This window comes from Python bivittatus, unplaced genomic scaffold, assembly GCF_059951505.1.
Source record: "Python bivittatus isolate LINGU-HERP-01145 unplaced genomic scaffold, Pbiv_v1 ctg000700_np1212, whole genome shotgun sequence".
In the NCBI taxonomy this organism is placed as follows: domain Eukaryota; kingdom Metazoa; phylum Chordata; class Lepidosauria; order Squamata; family Pythonidae; genus Python; species Python bivittatus.
Genome location: NW_028277098.1, coordinates 90,946,562 through 90,957,012, shown reverse-complemented (window position 1 = coordinate 90,957,012; position 10,451 = coordinate 90,946,562). Strand labels below are relative to the sequence as shown.

Sequence of the window (10,451 nt, the reverse complement as noted above, 5' to 3'; positions counted from 1 at the left end):
ATAATTCTATGATTCTATGATTCTAAGATCACTTACTATTGCTCTAAAACGGTTTAAAAGTAATAATAAATGGATTAACATAAATTAGTAAGAACAGTAGAATTCAACAGGAGATGCACAATCTGTTAACTTGGGACACGGGCTAAAATTTCATAGGTTGAATCCAGTGGCCACAAACATATACCCAACTGGTGTTAATGTTCCTTATATCCTTTTAATGCAGGTTACAAAAACAGGGTGACATTTAATTTCATGTTGCAAACATCATCTGGGCTCAGCATAGCAGGAAAACAAATTTATAGGACCTCTGTGGAGCTTTGATGGTGACCTACATTTGACCTTCCAGAATGATCCACAATCTAGCCTTTATTTCAAAAGAATGAGATGTAGCCTCGAGGAAAGCCAGGCTGTGATGTCTTCTCAAAAGATTGCAGGCAAGGGGGGTGAGATGGGATTCCACATGGCCACAACAACTTGAGGATCAACAGAGCATTGAGTTAAAGTGACCTTTGGATGGCTGATGTAAACAAACCATGATATCCCATTGCAAACTCTTTTCTGGGGGCTTGCTTGTCATGTGAGATTCTGTGGGAAGTGATAAGTCCTCTAAGTGAAAAGCCAGTTAGTCTGTTCAGTTGGTTCTGAAGCAAAGGAGATGAAGTTAATAAGTCTGGAGAGAATAGAGAAAGAAGGGAATGGAGAGAGATAATCTATGCCTCATATTTGGGGTTGTAAGGAAACAAGATACAAACATATCCTCTGTTTTGGGAAGAAGAACTTGGCTGCAGCGATCAATCCTGAATTTGTTATCTGAAATATTTCTACTGATGGTGTGTAGATTCCTTGTGGGATGTATGTGTTTTAAAAAATATTATTGCATTGTCATTTAATTGACTTAGCAGGTGACAACACCTAACTGACCTTGGCTGATCTCAGAAGCTAAGCAGGCTTTGGTTAGTTCTTGGATGGGGGATATTGGCTAGACTGGACAGTGGAAAAAACATCCTGGAAGAAAGCAAAGGTAAACTATTTTTGTAACACTGCCAAGAAAACTTCATGGATGGAGTCATTAAGGGATGACTTGAGCACAACTTTATGTATTTATCATTATTAAAGTATTCATAAAGAGAAGCTTAAGACTAAGATATTGGAGGAGAGAAAGAGAGACAGCTTTATTTCTTTTTGATCTTCAAATATTTAAAATGTGTATCTGTACACACAATTCATTGATTATATAAGGAATATCCAGAGAATATTTGTCAATATATTTCCAATTATTAGACAGTTTGGTTGTATAGAGGTGAGTTGCTGGCCTGGAGTCATTCAGTGAGCTTTGCATATGAGTTGCAAAATGAACTAGGGTCTCCATAATCCAACATACCATATGGGTGCTGAACTACAGCTTCCATTAGCCGTGCTGGCTGGGGACAATGGCATTTGGAATCCAATATGATCAGGAGAACCACAGGTTTTCCATCTTTGATGTACCAAACTGACTTAATTTATGAAACTTCTGTAGTTTGCCAGCATCTTTCAGAAACCATCTTCCTAGAATGGATGTATCAAAATTTTATATATTGTGGAAACCAGTGGACTAGGATATGTAAACATTCAGAATAAACACAGAGATAATGCATGTTTTACTTTCTGTGAGTCCAGAACTGGAAGAAACTGTGGAGGGTTTTATTTTATTTTATTACACAAGCACTTTTATAAACCCGTACTCTGTAATTTACCTCATATAATTTTTAAGTATGCCCCACAGACAGAGTTGAATACTTCAGCTTCCCAAGAGAAGCAACAACAAAAAAGGAGAATCCAGAATATCTATAGAAGGGGTAATTATTTTAATTTAGCATTAAATTTAATGTAATGGGTGCAACCCTGGTTCAGATGAAGTCTACATTCCAGCCTACTTCAGAAAGATTACTATTATTAGTCCTTCTCCTCCTCCAATACTACTCAAATGACTGTTAATTTCCATACAACTTTCTTATAACACTTAGCGATCTCAGTGAAGATTGTGACTAAGATATGCAGATGTTAAGAATATGTTTGCAAAAGACTACATTCTGTTACAAATAGTGCTTCATTCATGGAAAAGAAGTACACATAATGAAACAGAACAAGTCACACTTCTAATTTCTTATAACTTGAACTGTATTAATCTTTCTTGATAGAAAAGTTGTGAGATGTAGATTTTTTTACAACATATTTTTGCCATATTAAAGGTTCTAATAATTCAACCAACTGCTTCAATATTAAAATCAGGTACCTCATAGTTTGTGGACTGATTTTAATCTTGCAGCTGGGTTGCATCACATAAAGAGATTTTAAAACCTTGATTTAACCGGCTAAATCTGAAATTTTTGATTGCAGACTTGTCATAAATCTCTGGAAAACTCTCTCTCACACACCACAGATGTGCATTCTCACATGTAATTCTTCCGTTTATGACAAGTGGACTAATCCATCTTACTCTCCTCTGTAAATATAAATTGTAACTGTATCTATAATAAGAAGAATTGGTAGACAAATTGATAGATATCTCTAAATCCATAGACAAATGTATCTATAATTAGATAAATCTTCATAAAGTCCTTATTTCTTGTTTAGCATGCCCGATGAAATAGCCCAGCATCCCGGATTATTAAGGAGGGAAAAAAAATCTCAGTTTTGGACATCGTCTGCTTGGCAGCACGCTCCGGAGAAATGCTCGCTCCGCACAGGTCCAATCAAGTGCATCCCAATTAAATGTGAGCACCTCCCCGAATGTACCTTGCATCTGTCTAACTCGGGTGTGAGGCATAGAAAGTGACTCAAGCCCTGTCAAATTGAATGTGACCTTCAATCTGCCGCTCCTCGGGTGAAAGATGGGGGTGAGTAAATTACTTGGTCTCCTCTTTCTGTTCCCGGTGAATGCAAACTGTTGGAGCTGACCGGCCGTCAGTCTCACAGGCTACCATCCAGCGTGGCTCCCTACAGTTTAGCCAACCTAGAGATGAATGCAATAAAAGAGAGGCTCTATTCAGCAGAGCTTCTGCATGTAAAAGAGGCGACCATTAGATCATGGTCATTATTCCATTGACATCACACAGGAACACAGTGGGACATGAAAGCCTAATCAAACACTTCTCTTCACCCACGCCTTCGCTGCTAATGAGGCACATTGGGCTTCTTTGTGTTCTTCATTTACTCATGGCCAGTGGGCCCGCCTCCCGACAACAGCTCAATGCAACAGACAGGCTGTCCCTTTCAGAACCATTTATTCCTCCCCTGACCTTTGACCCCTGGGGTTATGACATCAGAAGCCCTGATTTGTGATCATTTTTATTGGCAGCCATTCAATGCTTGTTTCCTGTGTCTTAACTCTCTCCCCACTCCCTTCCTCTCCCTAAACGTATTGGTTCTAAGAGGCATCTGCCCCAAAGACTATAAAGTAAGCCAAAGCATTAAACAAAGAGGCTTCTGATCTTACTTTGGGGGGAAGGGGGGAAGGCCCCCACTGCTACTATTTTTGCCCACAATCATTAAAAGACAGTTGTTATGTAGGGGCAGAAATGCTAAAACATTTATCTCTTCAGAGCAGATGCCCGAACACTTTATAAGCTGCAAGGAAAAAGAAAAGAAAAGTTTTATCTCGCTTTTAAAATGTCATTAACAATGATTTTTAAAAACACTGGAATTTGGGTCCACTTTTGCCCAACATTCTGTTTAAGTCTTTGTTGGAGGGATTAGAGAAGGCTGGGCTGAGATCATCAAATGCTAATTTGAGGCTAATTTTTTCCTCCTTAGCTTGCTGCTGCTCAGTTTGAAAAGAAGGCAGATCTGATGTTTTAAGAATTCTGCTTTTCTGCATTCAGAACGCAACCCACGTAACATAGGAAGATCCACTGGAAATCCTGAAATGGATATCAGTACTACTTCTGCATTCTTTATTTCAAAGAAACGTTTGAAATGGAGAACAGCTATCTCCTGAATTGATTCTCAAAACACATGTTTTCTTAGGACACCGTTTATTGTGGGGGGCTCAGATGGCTATTCAACAAACAGCTTATTATTTACAGCTGGATTTGTTTTATCCTAAATTCAGCCAACTGTGTGTCCCCAAGATGAAAGGCGAGAGGAAGCTACATACGTGAAATCATGCATTTTTTTTAAAGGTAGGGTTTCAGGACTTTCATGCAGAATTTAACATTAAAAGCGGTGCTTCGGGATTCATCTTTAATTATTTCAAAAGCAGACCGCAGGATCTCTGAACCAAGTTTTATACCTCAATTTCTTACATCTTAAAATTTCTTGGAAATTCGCCTCCCTGAAATCAAGGAATGCATTTTTAAAGAAACAGTGCATAAAACAAAAAAAGATACAGATAATGATCGCCTGAAGTAATTAAGGTTAAATACTATTTCTACTGAAACGGTTGCTACAAAATGGGGATGACAATTAATTATATGGCTTTCTTTGAAGAGCTGATTTCAGCATTCTAGGAAGCAACAGTATCCCTCATCACCAATACTGCTTTGAGTTGTCAGAAGTAGGGTGGTATAAAAATGTTATCAATAAATAAAAATAAATCTAAAGTGGTCTTAGTGGAGCTATATGTTGGCTCTGAAGGAATCCTCTAAGGCAGGTTATAAAAAATAGGTGGATGTGTATCACGATTGCACTGGCTAGCCCAGATGTCAACATGTTGATCATTCCTTGTAATAATTTATTTACTGGAAAAGCTTCTGTCCCACCCATTTCTCTGAAAGGGAACTTAAGGTGACATACAAAACAAAAAAATATTTCAAGCAACTCTCGAAATACAAAGTGCAATAAAGGTTTAAAACAACCTTTTTAAAAAGGAACAAACAATAATAATTTCTTTTTGGAAGGAACCAGGCTATTAACTTTTCACCCAGTGCCTTTTTGAAGAATCATATTTTGATGCATTATTGAAAACAACGCAGGCCTTGCCAGATTTCTTTTTTGGCAGAATATTTCATAGAGAGATATAGCTACTGAAATGTCTGTAGGCCTTATGGGTGTGTGCATATCTGCTCAAGAATGGAGAATGTATAACTCAAGGAAGGGGGCCCTTAAAGTAACCAGGTTCTAAGCCATCTACAAGTCTAATGGTTGATATCGGCACTTTGAGCCCCAACATCTTGAACTGGGTATGGACATGAACTCTCAGCCATTGCAGTTCAGCTTGGTGTAACATGGTAAAAACACCACTGCACTGACCTGATTTCTGCAAAAAGGTATTTTATATGTGGCAGGTTCTTCCTTCATCTCACACTCTGTATTCAGCAAGAATGCAAGATAAATTTCTGGCATTCAGAGCCAACATGTACACCTTGAACACCTCATGTCTCATAATTGGAATGCTCTATTCCAATTATGCACAGCCATTAGTACCTCTGTAGAATGCTATTGCATTCTCTCCAATTCTCTCAGAATATTCCAGAAAATGTATATGGTCCTTAGTGGCACCACTTACTGAAATTCATTTGAATTCAACATCTGAAAAAGCTACAAATAAGTCTTTTTTTTTTTTTTTAGATGGGGAAGAGTTATGATCAGCTCTCCAAGATCTCATGCATAGGAAGAAGATTAGTCGACAACAGTACACTCCTGCAGAAAAGAGAAACGACTAGGGAGAGACTTTAAGGAATATTAAAAAGCTTAGACTTTAATTTTAAACAAACATGTAGAGATTGACCCAAGCAGATGCAATTTCCTCAACCGCATATTTCAGACTATGTTGGTATACCTGCCTGAAACTTCTGATTTACTGCACTGAAAGCTAAGGAGAACTCACTTCTGGTGATGATATAGGAAATATTACAGCATGGGTCTGGTTGTTTTGCCACTGTACGACCTGCCCTAATAAAGAATTATTTATTTAACTTAGTCAAAAGTAAACAGTGAGTAAAATTAGTAAAATAAATAAAGAAACCAATAGACAAAAAATAATTGCCATGGTCAGGCTCACGCCACAGATGAGAATCAACAACCCTTCCAACCTGCTTGCTGAAGATTTCAGTAGAACCTGAAAGCTGACATACCCTCCATTATGTTCATTCAACCTGCTCAGTTGAAAAAGAGAACGATAACATTCTGTGTTGAGAGATTCTGTCCCTTACGTGTTCTTTGGGGCAAGATAGCAACAGCTGGTTATGCCAAACTATAATTTGAGAGAATTTTTTATTCAGAATTTACATACAATTATCTCATTAACTTGGATAATTATTTCTGTTAAGACTGAGCCGTCCCAAAGATAATAAAATATGCCCTCCAGAGTCTTTATTATAGATGGCTGGTCTATTGCAATGCACTCAGTGAAACCGGGCACATCAGTTCCTAAGGCATGCTGGAAACGCCCACCTTGTTATGATTCATTTTTCACGACATGAATCCAGTTTTGCTGCTGAAGAGAAGATTCGAAAGAGCTGAGCCCAAGACTTTCCACTGACTTCTTTTTATTTGCAAACGGTATATCTATGGAGAACATAGATAAAGTCATGGAAGAGATTTTGTTTGATTCATTGGTTGGGTTTGGGTGATTTTTTCTGTTTTCTTCATCTACTACTGAAGAGCCAACGACTAAATTTTGGTATGAGTGTTCCAGTGTTACAAGTAATCAAGGATTTTACTAGGACATTTTGCATGTAAACAAGGAACAGGACTTCAATTGTGCCATCATAGCCACCCACCATCTTGACTTTTTTGACCCATCCTGTGGATGCCCCTGGGTTCTACTGTATTCTTCTGTGAAATATTAAAGACTGGGCCAACTCATAGTCTTAGGGGAGCTTGACAGTGTGGGGCACCTGTTAAACTGATGGGTGCTGGACTGATTCAAGTTTAGTCCTTCCAGAATTTTGTGAAAAGTCTGAAATGAGAGATAGATTTGAAAGACACCCACCCACTGCAAAGGCCCAGGGACACAACAGACAAAGGCTGATAGGAATAGAAGTTGATCTTCACATGCAATACTGATCTGTGCAAGGATGCTAAGTCTGATGCCAACTATGACTGGAAGTTATATTAGACAGAGCCAACCCTAACCTTGGGCAAAATGAGCCAGTGGTCTCAGCTGGCAGCTGCTGGGAGATGCCCTTAAGGTATTTCCTCCTGTATTTTCCCTGTCTGCTGTAATTCATAATCTAGCCTGAATCCTTCAAGTGAAGTGGAAAAGCCTGATAAAAACTTCATCACAATCCATTTAGATTTTGTTTACATGGAATAGGAGAGGGTAAGTCAGGCAGGGAAACTGACAGGCATCAAGAGTGCTGCGTACCAGTCCTCTAATTTCCCTGCATACCATCTTGCCTGCCTGATTTACATGCAGTGCACCAGGCTTAATTTCATGTCAAGGTCCATCAACTGAAATGAATGAATGAATGAATGAATGAATGAATGAATGAATGAATGGAAGGAAGGAAGGAAGGAAGGAAGGAAGGAAGGAAGGAAGGAAGGAAGGAAGGAAGGAAGAGGGAAAGAACTGGATGGTGAAATATCATGGTTTCAATGTTACATTGCTTGTGCAGGGAGGCCTGCTCATAAGCTGACATACCAGCTCTGTTCACATCAGGGGCACACACAGGAAGATGGTGTTTTAAAAAAGTCAAGATGTCAACCATGACTGCATGATCAATGTCCTGAACCCCCTTTTTATGAGTGACAAATATAGAAAGGGGACAAGGCTTCAGTTGTGTGGTCATGGCTGCCATATGTACTTGTTTGACACTTATCCCTGCAGGCACCCTTGGTTGAAACAGCAGGTAAGTTACAAAACAAGTGGCTGCATTGCACAATGTGGTAAACTTGGTTAGTGTTAACTTTGGTTAGGCATTTTTGTCTTTTTTTGGGGGGAGGAGGATTTTTGAGAATTAGGTGTTGTACGAACCCATGCTTTTGGTTAGTTTACTGTGCAAATGGAGAAAATCAATTCAGCGTAGTGCAAATGCAGTCACTAAATACACACCTATCTTCTGAACAACAATGCACAAGAAATAAATTGAAGAACCAGTTACTGGGTCTCTCTCTCTATCTCTCTCTCTCTCTCTCTCATACACACACACACACACACATGCACACACAGAGTCATCAATATGTTGAATAGCTTTCTATTTTAGCCCTTCAATTGCTATGAACTCTTTGTAATTCAAAGGTGCTTAATGAAGCCTGTATAGATTCTTGTTTATCAAACTTAGATTAGCATAATTGAGGTATCGTTATTTTAAACTGGTTTAAAATGACTTTCTAGAAAGCAGTTTTATGCCAGTCAGCCTACAAGTGAGTTACACATCAATCAGTTGGGTCCATGTTCCTTGAAATGCCCCTGTGCAAGCTGCAGATGAAGCCGTCTTTGAAAGAAGCTGAATGAATGTAACTCAGCTCTTTTAAAACAGAGAAGTGTTGCAGTGCAAAGATTCTGCACTGCATTAATGAGCTATAAAATCCATGCCTGCTCAAATCTCTGTGCATGGATTAGCAGTTAGTGGGAGAAGAAAATAAGCAGTAATTTCAACTTCTACAAATTGGAACAAGAAACTTGGAAAAAAGGAATCCTATGGAGGAGATGGATAGTAGGAAAGTTCAGTGCAGTTTGATACTCAGTATGACAGCACAATTTTTGCTTGAAGAAGGTCAGAGTATTCTCTGCTATGTTCAGTTCATAGGATCTCAGCCATCTATTCTCTGGACTTCTATTGCACCTTTCCTTTATGAGTGCAAGGGGAAGTTCATAGTATTCTCTCCTCTATTTTTTCCATACAATAATCTGGTGAAGTAGGTTGCCCCGAGAGAGAAGAGTAATTGGTTCCAAGTGACCCAGTGACCTCCATGCCTGAGGATGGACTTAAATCTGGATCTCCCTGATTCTAGTCCATCCCCTTAATTACTACACTGCCCTTGATGCTAGTAGAAAGCATCAAACACTCCCACTTATAGTTTTGTCACCTTTGCCTTATACTGTATATATGCTTTGCTTTCTTTGCTGAATGAAAATGAAGCAAAATAAATAGCAGACAGAAGAAAAACCATTCAGTTTTCTAAAATGCTTCTGGATCATATGGTCCAAATTAACCAACTATTACCTACAAATTCTATCTATCTATCTATCTATCTATCTATCTATCTATCTATCTATCTATCTATCTATCTATCTCTATCCATCCATCCATCCATCCATCCATCCATCCATCCATCCATCCTATCATCTATCTGAATTGAACTTTATAATCATAAACAAAACCTCTCAGAAATGTGACTGAATTGTTCCAGAAAAACTTCTTCAACCATTTAAAAAGAATACTGTATATATCTAAACATATTGCTGCAAGGTATAGATTTGTCCTTCTAATAATGTGTAACAGTTCTTAGCTACCCATCCACCATATATAGGTAAGGTAATGATAAAGCTGATAAATACCATTTATCCTTTAAGCACAAATATCAGGTATAGAGTGAAATAATCATAGTCATAATATACTATGGATATACATTTGAAGAATGTATCCATTTTTACAAGCAGCAATAATTGTAGCCCTATGAATTTAAAAACTAGTAGTCTATGAATGTCATGTAAAAATGTAGCACTAATATGGTAAGCTGAAAATTAATGATAATGTTCCACTCCTGAATTATAGGAATCTTTTTCAACTTCTTCCTTCCATATAGAGCTCCATATGTTAAAACATCTAGACATCGGAATAGTTTTTTCCCTTGTGCCATTGCTCTGTTAAATACTATATGATTTGGACTGGACAGTGGCTTCTTCTTTTGGAAAAGTTATTTTACTGGGCAGTGTTATTGTTACTGTTTATTAATTTTCTGTTGTTATCCAAATGCACCATTGATCTTGCTGTTCGTCACCGAAGACAGATTCCTTGTACTGTATATATTTTATACTTGGTCATTATTGTATTTGTATTTGTATTGTATTGTATTGTATTTGTATAATGGGAAAATTTTAACCAACCCTTATTAATTTTTTTCTTAAAAGTTGAACTATTAGAAATCATCTATATTTCTAAGAAACTAGACATATAAGAAAAAGGTGTCATTTGAAAGGTAAATAAATACATTTCAAATTATCTCTGAAGTTTTGCTTTGGATTTCAGGGGTAAACTCTGCTATTAAAATTGGTGGCAAGTGAGGAGGAGGCCCCAGGGCCTAAAGGGCTTTGCAGGGAAGGGGGCAGGTAGCCAAACTTTAAAATAAAGGTTCATTACCTGAAAACTTAAGGCCCCTTAAAGTTTTAGACAAAGTCCCAGACATCTCAAAAAGGTTCTACTAAATTGTAAGTTTTAATTGTCAGGATGGGAAAAATATGAAAATAAATGACCGGAGGATAATATACGGTCATTATAAATTTCAAATATAAATGACAATGAAATTGTGAGATAACACATTTTGGAGAAGGAGGGGGATGAAAGGGAGAAGAGAAAGACAAA

General features: G+C 37.9%; 1 long non-coding RNA gene across 1 annotated transcript; it reads left to right on the top strand.

The window, feature by feature from the left end:
* Nucleotides 1-644: 644 nt before the first annotated feature.
* LOC148214271 (uncharacterized) lies at nt 645-10,048 on the top strand. Its single transcript, XR_015798510.1, has 3 exons — nt 645-1,021; nt 2,617-2,879; nt 5,551-10,048. It is a non-coding gene; the product is annotated as an uncharacterized LOC148214271 (long non-coding RNA).
* The last annotated feature ends 403 nt before the right edge of the window (nt 10,049-10,451 follow it).